The sequence below is a fragment of the Schistocerca serialis genome, chromosome 11, assembly GCF_023864345.2.
Source record: "Schistocerca serialis cubense isolate TAMUIC-IGC-003099 chromosome 11, iqSchSeri2.2, whole genome shotgun sequence".
Taxonomy (NCBI): Eukaryota; Metazoa; Arthropoda; class Insecta; order Orthoptera; family Acrididae; genus Schistocerca; species Schistocerca serialis.
The window spans coordinates 63,727,803-63,745,135 of record NC_064648.1 but is presented as its reverse complement, the minus strand read 5'-3'; the positions used below and the strand labels follow the sequence as shown (position 1 = coordinate 63,745,135).

The 17,333-nt window shown below is 43.7% G+C and overlaps 1 protein-coding gene and 1 non-coding gene across 3 annotated transcripts in view; one reads left to right on the top strand and one right to left on the bottom strand.

Moving 5' to 3' along the window:
• Positions 1-17,333, bottom strand: part of LOC126427034 (probable citrate synthase 2, mitochondrial) — a 251,626-nt gene that overhangs the window by 76,506 nt on the left and 157,787 nt on the right. The window lies entirely within an intron of this gene.
• Trnai-aau (transfer RNA isoleucine (anticodon AAU)) lies at positions 6,020-6,094 on the top strand. Its single transcript has one exon. It is a non-coding gene; the product is annotated as a tRNA-Ile (tRNA).

Genomic DNA, 17,333 nt, shown 5'->3' with positions numbered 1-17,333 from the left:
ATAGTGAAAACTAGGGAGTAAAGAAAAATTGGGTGAGATGAGGGTTTCTGGAGCGACTTCTTGGATTACGGGACAGAGACCGAAATGAAGACGTGAAACAGCAATTAGACGTGAAAACAACGATGACAGACATTAGGCATTACAGAAGAATGTATGTGGTATGACGTCTTAAGCAAAAGCGCCTACCACGGAAAAACATTGCATTTCAACCAAACAAATACTTCAGCAACTTCCCTATGGTGTTATAAATTAATGGAGTCTTGTTAAATTTACCACAGAAAGCTCTCTGCACACTGTCAACGGGCAAATTCAAGTCCACAAAAGTTCTCTCTTCCTCGTTCGCTGCCATTCCCAGTAACTATGGTCAGTGTCGCTGCTTTCGAGGGTTTTCCGAAATAATTTGCCGGCACCACGTTTATAGCGGGAAAAATTTTATTTCAGTGTTTACCTACACATATGGTATCATTTATGTTTAGCCATTTATCTACACCGCTTTTTTTCGTGGACTTTGTACTATCTTTCAGAGGCTAGTATGATGTCGGCATGAATTTTACTGATAGTGCCCACCGCCTAGAAGTATACAATTCTAGTGTGGATGGATGAAGGAGTGCTGTCATGTGGCCAATGAGGCACGTTAAATCGCCTACTTGTGACCAGCGTCAAATGGGGTATGGGCTGCTACTGCGAGCCATAGGTAGGAATTATTCTCTATTTTAGCTTTTCCTTTACCCCATTTCCAATTATTAAATTTGCAGAAGTCTTTATGCCACGATGCTTCCAGTCTTCTCAGATTCTGCAGCACGAATCGATAACGCAATATGGTCTTATGTAAGAATTAAGAGAAAACTGCGAGTGCAGAAAGCAAGAAGTTGCCAAGAAAGAAACCGGCTCTATCGACAGCTGCCTACGTAGTGTGAAATTCGCCAAACCGCTTCGGGAGTAAAATGATGGCACCAACGCAATACATCTACTGTTGTGCCAAAGAATCTTTATTACCAAACGACTAAAACGTTCCTCATACCAGTTGAAAGCTTGACTAACTGCTTCCAGGAGGCAACATTTCGTTTCTGAGTTTCTTATAGCTATTGGCCGAATTCAAAAATTTAAAATACTGTCATAATTTACCCATTAAGAGGTACAGGGAGACATAGTAACGGGACTGTTTGAAATGGGTAGTGGCAGCCACGGGCAGGTGGCAGCACTGCGGGTTTGTGACAGTTAGCGAGTAAACATTCTGCCATTTCAGTAATCGTGGATCAGTGGAAAGGACAACAGCGTGCGTTAGCCATAAAAATGTTTTATAAAAACAATGATAGTTCGGGAGCGGCGCAGAGGGAGTTTCAACGTTTTTCTAATTTGGGACGTCATGATGCCGTTCTGTCGAATCACGCAATAAAATGTTGGATTGATAACTTTGAAGAGACTTAATCTGCCCTCGAGAAGAAATCAACAGGACGACCAAGAAGTGTGCGTTCTCCAGCGAACATTGATGTACGCGAGTCTGTCTTGCGGAGCCCACGGCGTTCAATTCGTAAGCAAGCAGCAGTGGTTGGAATGCCCCGGGAGAGTGTTCGCAGAATTCTTCACCTTTATTTAAAATTTCATCCGTACAATCTACATATGGTGCAACAACTGAAGGATAATGATTACCGGTTACGATTAGGATTAGGATACTGTCAACGAATTATAAAAATAAACACACAGTTAAAATAGAGAATTCGGGATGCAATTCACCTTATCCCAGCTGAGCTGTTGCAGCGGTCAATTTGGAATCTCAAATTCTACGAATGTATTCGTAAAGGAAGACGCCATCTAAAGGACGTAATTTTTTAGAATTGGTACATGCCATCAATGTTTCGTAAATGGCAAAGTTTTAAGGTTTCAATTAATATGAATGAAATTTCTTATAGTACGTTGAAAGTTCCACACAGCAAGCTAAGTATTGCAGTTAGAAACTCTATGTCTTGAGGCCCATAAATCACGGCGCGCAAATTACTCAGACTGAACTCATCCAGAGTTGCAGCCAGAACTGTTATGCGACTTCCACCAAACCTCACTTACGTGCTTAACGTCTAACATTAACTCAGTTGGAAAGTAATCTAACGTTTGAAGCGGTTTTACTCACGGGAGTACGATTCTCAGTAGAGCCGGGGTAGGGTGTTACTGGTTATTCCACAATCCGTACGACTCTAGATCGTCAACTACTGTATTCCCGTTTCACAGCTCTCAAACATTTCGCGCACCAGCCGCCAGAGACTGTCTTCTTCTCCATCGGCGATTCACTGTTTTGCTACTTTCCGTGAAGTGACAATTTCCACGCGAAGAGATCTCTACTAGCACTATTCTAGCCTGTAAACAATCTCAAGCCCTTACGGAATATCTTGCGTTCCGTATTGGAAATTTCCCGTTACATTGTGAACAAAGTGCATTTGCAATGCTTTTGTGACTGTTTGAAAAATTTTTTGCTTCGACAGCATGTTAGGGTTCCTTGCCAATCCAATATACAGGGTGAGGTTACTAAATGCGGGAAAACTACAGTGAAGATGCCTGAGAGGATGCGAAGCAGATTAAGGTCATAAGGACACATGGACTAAAGAGACAGTGTCTATGATTCATCATGTCTGTAAAGTACAACACGTTGCTTGGTGTGTTCTCGTGTTTATCATTGAAATCTGCACTGATAGGCCTTTTATCTCAATCTTTACGAAAGTTTATCCCGCTTGGAATGCATTTTGGGACCAAGTGCCCGTGCGACCTTTTTGCCCCATATCCTCTCAGGAAGGCTTTGCTGCTGTTTGTCGCCATTTAGCAAACTCACGTAGTATAAAGAACATCGATAATGACCTTTTAATTCAAACTCACTCGATATTTTTTACGTCGTTGGGATTACTGGAAGTGGTGCTAATAACATTCTTGCCGCAAAATACTTTTCACTTTGCGATGTTATTAGTCTCCACGTCTTAGAGGAAATGCAGCATTGTTCCAAAATCCGAAACTGGTCATATTTCAAAAAACTTTACTCCCGATTGCGAAATTAAAAACTTGTTAACACTGATCCGCATTGAATATCTTCAGTGTTTTTGCTAATAACCGTGTTCAATATTTCAATCATGCATTTTCTGTTTCAAATCTCATTCGAGAGTTTCACTGTCCAGCCGTACGTGCTGATGTGCTGTCGTTCCTATGCTTTATGCTTCATGAAAGTTTGTTCAGCCACTTTGTGCTCTCTACCGAAATATGAGGAAAACCGCTTAACAGCAGCGAGAGAAGTTCAAATGGCTCTGAGCACTATAGGACTTAACTTCTGAGGTTATCAGTCCCCCCGAACTTAGAAATATTTAAACCTAACTAACCTACGGACATCACACACATCCATGCCCCACGCAGGATTCGAACCAGCCGCCGTAGCGGTCGCGCTTCTCCAGACTGTAGCGCCTAGAAACGCTCGGCCACACCAGCCGGCAGCGAGACAGGTTCTGATCATTCTGCACCGAGTTTTACCGTGTATTTTCCTTGTTACAAATTGTAACTCAAATTTTCAGTTGAATGATTTCGTAGAAAACGAAAAACGCCCCCGTATGCGATCAAACTTGGTCAAAGCTTACTGTTTTTGTTTTAGTCTTCACTACAGAGACTAGTTTGATGCAGTTCTCGATGCTACTATATCCTGCGCAACTTCATCTCCCAGTACGTACTGCAACCTACATCCTTCTGAATCTGCTTAGTGTATTCATCTCTTGGTCTCCCTCTACCATTTTTACCCTCCGTGCTGCCCTCCAATACTAAATTAGTGATCTCCTTGATGCCTCAGAACATATCCTACCAACCGATTCCTCCCTCCTAGTCAAGATCTCTACTCCCCAATTCTATTCAATACCTCCTCATTAGTAATGTGAGCTATCCATCTAATCTTCAGCATTCTTCTGTAGCACCAAATTTCGAAAGCTATTCTCTTATTCAAACTATTTATCGTCCATGTTTCACTTCAGTACATGGCTACACTCCATACAAATACTTTCAGAAACGACTTCCTGACACTTAAACCTACACTCTATGTTAACAAATTTCTCTTCAGAAACACTTTCCTTGCCATTGTCACTCTACATTTTATATCCTCTCTACTTCGACCATCATCCGTTATTTTGCTCCCCAAATATCAAAACTTTAAACGTCTCATTTCCTAATCTAATACCTTCAACATAGCCGGATTTAATTCAACTACGTTCCATTATCCTCGTTTTGCTTTTGTTGATGTTCATCTTCTATGCTCCTTTCAAGGCACTGTCCATTCCGTTCAGCTGCTCTTCCAGAGTACTTTGCTGTCTCTGACAGAATTACAATGTCGCCGGCAAACCTCAACGTTTTTATTTCTTCCCCACGGATTTTAATACCTACTCCGAATTTTTTCTTTTGTTTCCTATACTGCTTGCTCAATATACAGATTGAATAACATCGGGGAGAGGCTACAACCCTGTCTCACTCCCTTCCCAACCAATGCTTCCCTTTCGTGCCCCTCGACTCTTATAACTGCCATCCGGTTTCTGTACAAATTGTGAATAGCCTTTCGCTATCTGTATTTTACCCCTGCCACCTTCGGAATTTGGAACAGTATTCCAGTCAACATTGTCAAAAGCTTTCTGTAAGTCTACAAATGCTAGAAACGTAGGTTTGCCTTTCCTTTATCTCCTAAGATAAGTCATACGGTCAGTATTGCCTCATGTGTTCCAACAGTCCTACGGAATTCAAACTGATCTTCCCCGAGGTCGGCTTCTACCAGTTTTTTCGTTCGTCTGAAGAATTCGTGTCAGTATTTTGCAGCCGTGACTTACTAAACTGATAGTTCGGTGATTTTCAAATCTATCAACACCTGTTTTATTTGGAATCGGAATTACTATATTCTTCTTGATCTGAGGGTATTTCGCCAGATGGTAGGGTTTCCCCAGGGCTGGTTCTCCCAAGGCTGTAAGTAGTTCTGATGGAATGTTATCCACTCCCTGGGCATTGTTTCGACTAAGTCTTTCAGTGCTCTGTCAAACTGTTCACGCCGTTTCATATCTACCATTTCATCTTCGTCTACGTCCTATTCCATTTCCCTAATATTGCACTTAAGTACATCGCCCTTGTATAGACCCTCTATATACTCCTTCCACCTTTCTGCTTTCCTTTCTTTGAGTCATGCGTTCACAGCAGTATGGATTGATTTAGTGATGGTGTTGGGCGAACCGCACTATAACCCTGGGTTCTGTGTGGGACAGCGGTGGGTGGACTGGTTGGGCCTGTTGTGAACCACTGAGGACTACGGCGCGACGAAACATCTCCGTCGTACCTAGGTCCCCGGTTTAATACACAAGGTACAACCACATCAAAAGGATGCCGCCAGAGCGCCTACCATGGCAAGCATTACACTCCAACCGAACTGGAAGACCGGATAGAGGACAGCCAATGAAGAGATGGAGATAAATTTGTTAAATTATTTTGGTTTCGGAACGGAAATCAAACTATGGAGTCTGAGTAGTCTTATATGTTATTTTTCATTGAAAGGCCTGACATTCATTCCTCTTCTGTTTTTATTTTCCTCATTTGAATGAAATATCTGTGTCATGCTGACACCACACAGACACCGCAGCTGTGAAACACTGTACGTAAATTGAAGGGGGATCACTATCAGCTGCAGCGGGACATTTCCGCTCGTCGCCACTGATTCCACTTAATGTTCCGATGCAGCTGATAGCAGTCGTCCCCCATCAAATTACGTATACAGTGCTGCCACTTCAATTTACGTATCGTGTTTCTCAGTTGCAGTATCTGCGTGGTGTCTTGCTTCGAAGGAATGGGCACCATTCACTCAAATAATTGATAAGCCTGGCTGGGCAATTGATCCACTTTGATCCGACCTTCTGTGGGAATCTAAGTGGCGAACAGGCGTACAATGGAACGGGGATTCCGGATAGGTGGCGCTCAGCGGGAACGTGGATCGGCCGTGAGGCGTACCGAGATAGTGCAGTTGCGATAACGCTGTGTCCCGGATGGCGCAGTGGTTGCCGCACCTGCCTAATAAGCAGGAGATCCCGGGTTCGAATCCCGGCACGGTACACATTTTCGCTCGTCGCCGCTTATTCCGCTTAATGCCCCGCTGCAGTTGATGGTGATCCCCTTCAATTTACTACTTTTTTCTTCGTTTTGAAAGAATGCACACGATGTATCGCGACCACTTTTTGTTTCTACATGTTCTATCGCTTTGTGTTTAAAATCCTTAGAATACCAAATCAGTACTACAATTTTCGAATACCAAAACGCGAACTCTCAGCACACTGCGGCATCCGTCGCGGAAGAATTAGTCAGTGCAGAAGTGTTCGCAACCCCAGCAACAGCTGCCGTCCGCCTATCGTGGATGCAATTTGCATATGAAATCTTTTTACTGATATGTGACAAATTACAGTGAATTATAGGACACGTCTCGAGCACCATGGCAAGGTTACGTGGACAGCCGTAAGGCTTTAAAAGTGTGAAAAGCTGCGTCAGGGTTCTGCTGCGAAAACAGATCCAGTTGTTATGATCACAGCGACTGTTAGTTCGTGTTCAAGTAGTGGCACTTTTTCTCCAGGTTGACCATTAAATGTGTTAAACAGCTCTAAGCTACGTTATGCTTTTCTCCCTGCGGAAGGGCCCTTTCATCTGAATGTACTGAACTTCGCTGAATAGTAGCAACTTAGAATGAATCTGCTGAAATGACTGAATATATTTTGATCATTACTTTACTGTACAGCAACCACAATGCTTACGTCCATAGTGATTCCTTTCCAATCCAGCATTACTGCTCGACTATCGCTGCATGTCATGTGTCCTAGAAGGAATCCCACTAGAAAGACAGGCTGTGGCGCTCTAGTCCCAGCACATTACACTGCGTGTATTGACGAGTCCCAGTACCTACCTCCGGCTGAAAGCTAGTAATTATTTCTGACGAATTTAATAATTCTTGCATGCAACTTCTCGATAGCACAGGAAGTTACGACCTTTACTGGATTCCTTTTGAATTAAATATTGATTTCCCGCGGGTCTTGCAAGGTGCTGCGCGTTAGGGAAGTGTGGGGACAAGCCGGCAGTATGAGGTCTCAAGTTAGCTGTTTTTGTTGTTGTTGTTGTTTTCAGTCCAGAGACTGGTTTGATGCAGCTATCCATGTTACCCTATCCTGTGCAAGCTGCTTCATCTCCCAGTACCTACTGCAGCCTACATCCTTCTGAATCTGCTTAGTGTTCTCATCTCTTGGTCTCCCTCTACGGTTTTTACCCTCCACGCTGCCTGCCAATGCTAAATTTGTGATTCCTTGATGCCTCGGAACATGTCCTGCCAAACGGTCCCTTCTTCTTGTCAAGTTGTGCCACAAACTCCTCTTCTCCCCAATTCTATTCAATACCTCCTCATTAGTTATGTGATCTACCCATCTAATCTTCAGCATTCTTCTGTAGCACCACATTTCGAAAGCTTCTATTCTCTTCTTCTTCAGACTATTTATCGTCCATGTTTCACTTCCATACATGGCTACACTCCATACAAATACTTTCAGAAACGACTTCCTGACACAAATCTATAATCGATGTTAACAAATTTCTCTTCTTCAGAAACGCTTTCCTTGCCATTGCCAGTCTGCATTTTATATCCTCTCTACTTTGACCATCAGTTATTTTGCTCCCCAAATAGCAAAACTCCTTTACTACTTTTAGGTGTCTCGTTTCCTAATCTAATTCCTCAGCGTCACCCGACCTAATTCGACTACATTCTATCATCCTCGTTTTGCTTTTGTTGATGTTCATCTTATACCCTCCTTTCAAGACACTGTCCATTCCATTCAACTGCTCTTCCGAGTCCTTTGCTGTATGTTCAAATGCCTCTGAGCACTATGGGACTACTTTGGTCATCAGTCCCCTAGAACTTAGAACTACTTAAACCTACCTAACCTAAGGACATCAAACACATCCATGCCCGAGGCAGGATTCGAACCTGCGATCGTAGCGGTGGCGCGGTTCCAGACTGTAGCGCCTAGAACCGCTCCGCCACACCGGCCGGCTGTCTGTGGGAGAATTACAATGTCATCGGCGAACCTCCTCTTCGCCATGGGTTTTAATACCTACTCTGAATTTTTCTTTTGTTTCCTTCACTGCTTGCTCAATATACAGATTGAATAACATCAGGGAGAGGCTACAACCCTGTCTCACTCCCCAACCACTGCTTCCCTTTAATGTCCCTAGACTCATAACTGCCATCTGGTTTCTGTACATGTTGTAAATGGCCTTCCGCTACCTATATTTCACCCCTGCCACATTCAGAATTTGAACGAGTATTCCGGGATACGTATATTTCTTTGGCATCGTACAGGAACAATTTTTGGTACTGCAAGATCCACGGCTGTCACTTGCTCGTGTGCATCGAGACTAAACGTAACTACTGAGATATCAATAAACATGAATACAAAGAGTTATGTCTACTGCTCTGTGAAACTTACGGACTATTGAAGAAGGGCATATCGTCCACAAGTTCCATTTCTACGCTTAGCAGCCCCCCTCCGGCCAGAAAGCGACAACACTAATTCCCTATACTGCACGGAATCTCTGCGTCCCCAGAACTGGCGACGTTTTCCTACGGTGGTGTGTTGCTGTAGAAATCCAGCAGCTTGCCGCTGTTCCGGGAAGTGTTTACTGATGGGCGGCGGTCAACGGCCACGCGCACGCGGGATTCCTAGATCGGAAAATTCCGGCACACCGCGGCGCCAGTTTCATTGCTGTGCCGTCACTCCACAAAGCTTCTGTTGTGACCCAAGTCAATACAAATTTACCACCCGGTTACCTGTCGTTGTCCAGTTACACGGAGGGGGAAACTGAACGAAATTTCACTGACTGAGGTGCAACGAGACGTCATTTCAGTGACTACAAATTCTAGCCAAAATTACAGTACCTCACAGTACGAGTACAGTACTGGTACAGTTTAATAAGTCACGACAGCAAAATACTATCACGATTTCTTTACAGACGAATGGAAAAACTGGTAGAAGCCGACCTGGGGGAAGATCAGTTTGGATTCCGTAGTATTGTTGGAACACGTGAGGCAATACCGACCCAACGACTTATCTTCGAAAATAGATCAAGGAAAGGCAAACCTACGTTTCTAGCATTTGTAGACTTAGAGCAAGCTTTTGACAATGTTGATTGGAATACTCTTTCGAATTCTGAAGGTTGCAGGGGTAAAATACAAGGAGTGAAAGGCTATTTACAATTTGTACAGAAATCAGATGGCAGTTATAAGAGGGGCATGAAAGGGAAGTAGTGGTTGGGAAGGGAGTGAGACAGGGCTGTAGCCTGTCCCCGATGTTATTCAATCTCTATATTGAGCAAGCAGTAAAGGAAACAAAAGAAAAATTCGGAGTAGGTATTAAAATCCATGGAGAAGAAATAAAAACTTTGAGGTTCGCCGATGACATTGTAATTCTGTCAGAGACAGCAAAGGACTCGGAAGAGCAGCTGAACGGAATGGACAATGTCTTGAAAGGAGGGTGTAAGATGAACGTCAACAAAAGCAAAACGAGAATAATGGAATGTAGCAGAGTTAACTCGGGTGGTGATGAGGGAATTAGAGTAGGAAATGAGACACTTAAAGTAGTAAAGGAGTTTTGCTATTTGGGGAGCAAAATAACTGATGGTCAAAGTAGAGAGGATATAAAATGTAGACTGGCAATGGCAAGGAAAACGTTTCTGAAGAAGAGTAATTTGTTAACATCGGGTATAGATTTAAGTTTCAGGAAGTAGTTTCTGAAAGTATTTGTATGGAGTGTTGCCATGTATGGAAGTGAAACGTGGACAATAAATAGATTGGACAAGAAGAGAATAGAAGCTTTTGAAATGTGGTGCTACAGAAGTATGCTGAAGATTAGATGGGTAGATCACGTAACTAATGAGGTATTGAACAGAATTGGGGAGGAGAGGAGTTTGTGGCACAATTTGACAAGAAGAAGGGATCGGTTGGTAGGGCATATTTTGAGGCATCAAGGGATGACCAATTCAGTATTGGAGAGCAGAATGGAGGGTAAAAATCGTAGAGGGAGTCCAAGAGATGAACACACCAAGCAGATTCAGAAGGATGTAGGTTGCAATAGGTCCTGGGAGATGAAGTAACTTGAACAGGATCGAGTACCATGTAGAGCCGCATCAAACTCTTGTCTGGACTGAAGACCACAACAAACCAACAGACAGACAGTACGAGCCCAAGTATCAGTATGACGTTGCACCCTCACTGGCCTGTAGTCATTCAGTGATGTGGTTGGGAACGGTGCGTGACACGTGTCGTCTCCTGAAGTAAGATGGCCCAGAATTTTTGAACTGTTTTACTTGCGATCTGGTCCCAAAAATGTGATATCGAGGACAGATCTCGGAAGCTTGCTGACCACGAGAGTACCTCGACACCGCGCAGACAGTTCACAGAGAGACTTAAATTGTCAACGATCGTAGTCCGGTGAGAAACTGGCAGCACCGTAGAATAGCATGAGCGGAAACCTGAAGATGCTGTATGTCTTACGTTCGGTTATGGTCCAGTTTCTCTGAGAGAACACGAGAAAGCCGGATGTCTTTGACGTACGGTTATGCTATCAATTTCTTCGGCCACTATCAGCTGTGGCCGAAAGTTATACATTGCTTCCACGCGCACCCTACCGTAACGCTACGTACTTCGTGGCATGGATACTGAAGTGTACCACGCCTTCAGGCACTTGTGGGCGTGACCACAGCAGTCTTGGGTCGCCGTTAGTGTACGTTTTCTGAGGTGTCTACGAAGATGGATCGCGGAAAGCCGATCATGGAGGAGCTGCTCATAGAGAATGGTGTAGTGGTATGTTCGGTTCCGCTACTTCAGCGAAGAGAATTAATTTGACGACGGCACCGAAAGAAAAGGAAATAAGAGGTAATGGTAGGTTAGGGAGTGGATTTTAAATGGTAGAACAGGGCGACCAAATTTGACTCGATAATTGACCCTCAAATTATTTCGAGGGCTTTCTAGGTGTTAAGATCAGTTTGATACCATTTGGAACGAGTTTCATCATTTCCAAAACAAGTACTAATACGAAACGCAAAGTGATTTCGAAAATGAAACGTGATTTCACCTACTTACTTTCAAGAGACTTTAGAAGGCAGCACATAGTAATCCGCCGAATTACAGATCCTTATTTTGCAGTATGGTTTTAGAACATATACTGCGCACCAACATTATGAAAGACGGGTTATTAAGGTTGTCTTTACAATATGTACTCCGAAAATATCGTTCTTGTGACACACAAATGGCTGTTCACATTAAGGGAGTGCTGTTGTTAAGAGATCTCTAGTTGATTCTTTGATTCTAGATTTCACGAAGGCTTTTGGTACCATGCCTCGCAAACGCCTTCTAATCAAACTGTGGGGCTATGGACTATCTTTTTCAGTTGCGCGATTGGCTTTTTGACTGTCAGAAGAGTCACGGTATATAGTCCAACTCAAAAACATCGAATGAAACGGAAGTGATATCTCGCATTTCCTAAGGAAATCTTTTACGTCCTCTGCTGTTATAGATATAAGCAATTTACGAAAAACTGAGCAGCCGTCTTCGATTCTTTGCGCATGATACTATCGCTACCATTAACGGGAGACTCTTTAAGATCCAAATTAAATGCAAAATGATTTAGGTATCTGCATGGTGCGGAAAGTGACAACTGACCGTAAACAGAAAAGGCAAAGGCCTTTACAGGAGTATAAAAACCTCAAATTTAAAAGCCCATGTGGAGAAGGCTAATCTAACACTGCGTTTTATTGGCGGAACCCTTGGGAAGTGCAACAAATCTTCTACGGCTGCCAACATTACTAGTACTGCTGCGCGGTATAGGGGGGCTCTTACCAGGTGGGTGAAGGAGACTGGCAATGTTTCGAATGGCTCTGAGCACTATGGGACTTAACTTCTGAGGTCATCAGTCCCCTAGAACTTAGAACTACTTAAACCTACCCAACCTAAGGACTTCACACACACATCCACGCCCGAGGCAGGATTCGAACCTGAGACCGTAGCGGTCGCGGGGCTCCAGACTGTAGCGCCTAGAACTACTCGGCCACACCGGCCGGCGAAGGAGACTTAAGATCAGCTCATCTTTTATTACCTTTGCGAGAGTTTCACGGATACGATACTCTAGTTGTGGTGGGAATTATTAAAACAAGGGCGTTTTTCGTTGCTGCGACATCTTTTCACGATCTTTCGATTACCAACTTTCTCCGTCCAACACAAAATTTTTGCCGACTCACCTACAGAGAGAGAGAAATGATCATAAAATAAGAAATACAGAGCTCGCACGAAAGATTCGAGAGTGGGACGGTAGAGAAATTAGTGTTTAGTGTTGCGATGAACATACTGCTAGGCTCGTAAGTGTGAATCATATAGTGGTCATATAGATGGATATCCCATTCGAAAAAATGCAATTAGTAAATTCGTACCAGTTAAGTGCGAAGTTATCCCCAAGATATTTACATATTCGCAAAGATAAGGGAAACAGTTTATTCTTGCAATGTCGTCGTCCTTACCTAGAGTCATCATGCAATTGACAAGAAGTCACATACTGCATCGGACAAACACCAAGCGCTCTCGCAGTGGCTATTAACAGACATGTCAGCTACAATGAGCCCACCGCCTCTCGATCGCTCGCATCCTACAGTGGTTAGCGAGCGGCTATTGAGCGCATCAATTCGTGACCTACCCGGGATCGCGACCTCGCACGCCCCGCCGCCTGGCGGGTGTCGGCCGAGTTAGCGGCGTTATTCACTTGTCTCGCCAGCGCCGGCCACTTCTCACGCGATTTAACTGCTGACGTCACCGGTGACGTAACGCACAGCCGCCTCACCGGAGCAAGTGAACGGGGGAATATGACTTGTCAGACGGTATCTGCATAACCGGTAGTGCGGCAAGCCCCAGCTGTGCCGGCGACACATTTGGCAGGGCTTCGATTCCGCGTCACCTGTGAGCAGTGGGAGGATCTGGCGTGGCTGCGCAGTAACAGGATTTCTAAACGGGCTGCTCCCACTTCATACCTGCTCGTACATACATATACTATGCAAACACCGAAGTCTATGCCAGAGTGAACTTAGCATAGTGTACATGTTGAAGACTTATGTAAACGATCCGACTTATTTGTGAAATTCGCTGTTTGACATCCACGGGTTTGCCAAAAATGCCCGCTAACATACCGCCTAAGTATGTCAAATACGACCTCACTTTTGAAGCACCTGAAACACTATGTGCGAAGTGTCCCGAAGTATTTTGACTCGAGCGGGCAAAGTACGAGGTTGAATATAGGATATAATAAGCACTGAATCATCGGAATCTGAACCTGTTGCCTCCACATCTCAAAGAGAGAGGAGCAACGAACTAGCTATTGTTTGAAAAACGCATGCGTAAACGGCGATACAAACACTGAGTTTAAGAAATTGTTTGCTCGTCTACGGGGCCCTTAAGGTTTCTTCCCGGTCCAAACGAAGCCTCTGTACCTTCTTTTGTCTTCACCCTCCCTGCGGAATCAGTAAGCATGGGAATGAATATCTAGTCCCACGTGACCATTACTATCTATTAATGACTTGTGTCGCATGGCAAATGTCCATTCAAACGCGGACTGATTGGGTGTTACGTAAAATACTTAGTGGCGAGCGTAAAGTTCTATTTTATATCGTGTAAATTGTGACATTGATGCTATTGCAGTTTTTACGTCAAGTGCACGACGAACTCATTTCGCACGAATGCTTTTAAAACTACATATTCTTCTGAACTGCAATTTCTTGCAACTTAACGTTTAAGAGATGTACTGACCAATAATTTATTATATCTTATTTCATGTTATTAAAATCTTAGGCATCTGCGGTATGTTAGAAATAGCAGAGCCAAATTATAGTTGGAAGAAAGAAACGTAATCCCAGAACCTAATTGTGGATGCACACCTGCATCCATTCCCGAGTGCTCTAGAAGACAAAATGTGACGGCACTGGCAATATTCAAACTCTACTGAAAATCTAATTACATAATGGGACGGGTAGAATGCTTAATGGTTACAAAGTGATGAAGCCATCTTTTTGGAACGAGTATAACGTAAATAAAGAGAGCTTAAGATTATTCCAGCTTGCACAGAAACCAGACTACGCTTAGAGTCGAAGGGCCTCAAAGACAAGCAGTAGTTGACAAGGGAGCGAGACAGGACTGTAATCATATCCTCTATGTTATTGCAGCAACGCATTGAACCTGAATTAAAAGAAATCGAACTACAATTTGGAGAAGAAACGAAGTTCAGGGAAAAGGAGTAAAAACTCTCAAGTTTGGCGCTGCAATTTTAATCCTGTAGGGCAGATTTTGAAGAGGAGCTGAACGAAGTGGATAGTGTCTTGAAAAGAACGCCGAAAACGGTAAAATAATGGTAGAGGAACGAAGTCGAGTTAAATCAGACGATGCTGAGAGAATCATATGGGAATACGAAAATTAAAGTAGTACGAGGGCAGTTCAATAAGTAATGCAACACCTTTTTTTTTCTCGGCCAATTTTGGTTGAAAAAACCGGAAACTTCTTGTGGGATATATTCAAACATTCCCGCTTCGTCTCGTATAGTTTCATTGACTTCCGACAGGTGGCAGCGCTGAACGGAGCTGTTAAAATGGCGTCTGTAACGGATGTGCGTTGCAAACAACGGGCAGTGATCGAGTTTCTTTTGGCGGAAAACCAGGGCATCTCATATTCATAGGCGCTTGCAGAATGTCTACGGTGATCTGGCAGTGGACAAAAGCAGGATGAGTCGTTGGGCAAAGCGTGTGTCATCATCGCCGCAAGGTCAAGCAAGACTGACTGATCTCCCGCGTGTGGGCCGGCCGTGCACAGCTGTGACTCCTGCAATGGCGGAGCGTGCGAACACACTCGTTCGAGATGATCGACGGATCACCATCGAACAACTCAGTGCTCAACTTGACATCTCTGTTGGTAGTGCTGTCACAATTGTTCACCAGTTGGGATATTCAAAGGTTTGTTCCCGCTGGGTCCCTCGTTGTCTAACCGAACACCATAAAGAGCAAAGGAGAACCATCTGTGCGGAATTGCTTGCTCGTCATGTGGCTGAGGGTGACAATTTCTTGTCAAAGATTGTTACAGGCGATGAAACAAAACGGCAATCAATGGAGTGGCGCCACATCCACTCCCCTACCAAGAAAAAGTTTAAAGCCATACCCTCAGCCGGTAATGTCATGGTTACAGTCTTCTGGGACGCTGAAGGGGTTATTCTGTTCGATGTCCTTCCCCATGGTCAAACGATCAACTCTGAAGTGTATTGTGCTACTCTTCAGAAATGGAAGAAACGACTTCAGCGTGTTTGTAGGCACAAAAATCTGAACGAACTTCTCCTTCATGACAACGCAAGACCTCACACATGTCTTTGGAGCTCACAAAACTTCAGTGGACTGTTCTTCCTCATGCACCCTACAGCCCCGATTTCGCACCGTCGGATTTCCATATGTTTGGCCCAATGAAGGACGCAATCCGTGGGAGGCACTACGCGGATGATGAAGAAGTTATTGATGCAGTACGACGTTGGCTCCGACATCGACCAGTGGAATGGTACCGTGCAGGCATACAGGCCCTCATTTCAAGGTGGCGCAAGGCCGTAGCATTGAATGGAGATTACGTTGAAAAATAGTGTTGTGTAGCTAAGATTCGGGAATAACCTGGTGTATTTCAATGCTGAATAAAACAACCCGTGTTTCAGAAAAAAAGTGTGTTGCATTACTTATTGAACTGCCCTCGTATATGAGCTTTGTTATTTCGGCGGCAAACCAACTGGTTGGCAAACTAATCAATTTAGGTGTTAGGAAACACTTTCTGAAGGCATCTGACTTAGTGTAGCGTTGTATAGAAATGAAACGTGGCGACAGTGCAGTCGTTCAGAGAGTTAAGAGCTAATGACGAGAAACATTTACGACAACTCTAATATTTCTGGCTTTACAGCCATCATATTCAGCTACAAGAAGCTCTCCTTGCAGCAGATGAGACGGCAGCAGTGGAATATGATGTGAGGTACCAGTGGCAGATCGTTTATTCGGTACGCGTATCGTTACAAAGGTCGCCTAAATGTGGTACTTTTCCATGATCGGCTGCTGCGTTCCGTAGTAGCGCACCAAAATAGTGAACATACGTTCTTAATATTAGAGAAACTAAACCGTGAATTTACTTTCATATAAAACAATCTTTCAAACGTAGGCTATCATTCAATTTTTTGCAAAAGCAGAATAGTAAACAATTGTCAAACGAAAAGGCAGACGAAGCACTTCGGAGATCTTCGGATCGCACAAAACCGATGGGGACCGGTGTGGAAGTCGGCCGTGCTCTTCCAAACCTTCCGAAAGAGCCATCCCGGCCTTTGCCTGGAGCTATTTAGGGAAGTCACGGAAAAACCTAAATCAGGATGGCCGGCCACATGTTTGAATCGTCGTCCTCCCGAATGCGAGTCCATTGTGCCACCAAGTGCGCCACCCGGTTCGGTAACTGATGGCGGGCTAAGTGATTCGGCTGTAAAATCAGAGCTGAAACGGCAGTCTCTGAAAACCTATGTCCGCCGCGGTCGGTATTGGTTAAGAACTTTATTAGCAATCTCTGGTTTTCGGACATGTAATTGAGAAACACTCAAATCGTTATTTTGTTTGTTCTCTGTGAGAGTCTGAAGAATGGAAATTATTTGTGATTCATAAAATGGACAATAACTGGGCAGTTTCTCGTATTCTGCTAATAAAAAGCGAGTGGCATCCCGTTTAAATGAACCAATTCAAAATTTAATTATTTATACAATACCAGTTCCTCGCTAAGAGTTTATTACAGCCTCAAGGTAACGGAGTCACGACCTAAGTGTTGGTTTTTGCGCAGGGGACAAGTACAGAAGGCTGCAGTGTGGTGAACATTATTCACAACTTATGCATTCCACTCAGAGCTGTGGAAACAATGGAGCACCTAGCGCACTGCAATTTCAGTAGAAATGAGATTAGTGACGTCATGTACGGTAACAGAGGAGATATGAAAGAACGAAGTTTTCGAGGGAAGGGATATTTCTCATACATAATATATATAATACGCATGTTCAAATTATTAGACTAAAGAATTTTTTCCGTAACTTTACATTTATTACACATTTACGTCCACATACAGATCATATTTGTACATTCAGTACTTTTTTATCCATGTCCGTTCTTCATCAAGATTTTTACCCTGTTTGGCATAGTTTTTATTAACTTTTCACATGACATTTTAATACCATTGTCAA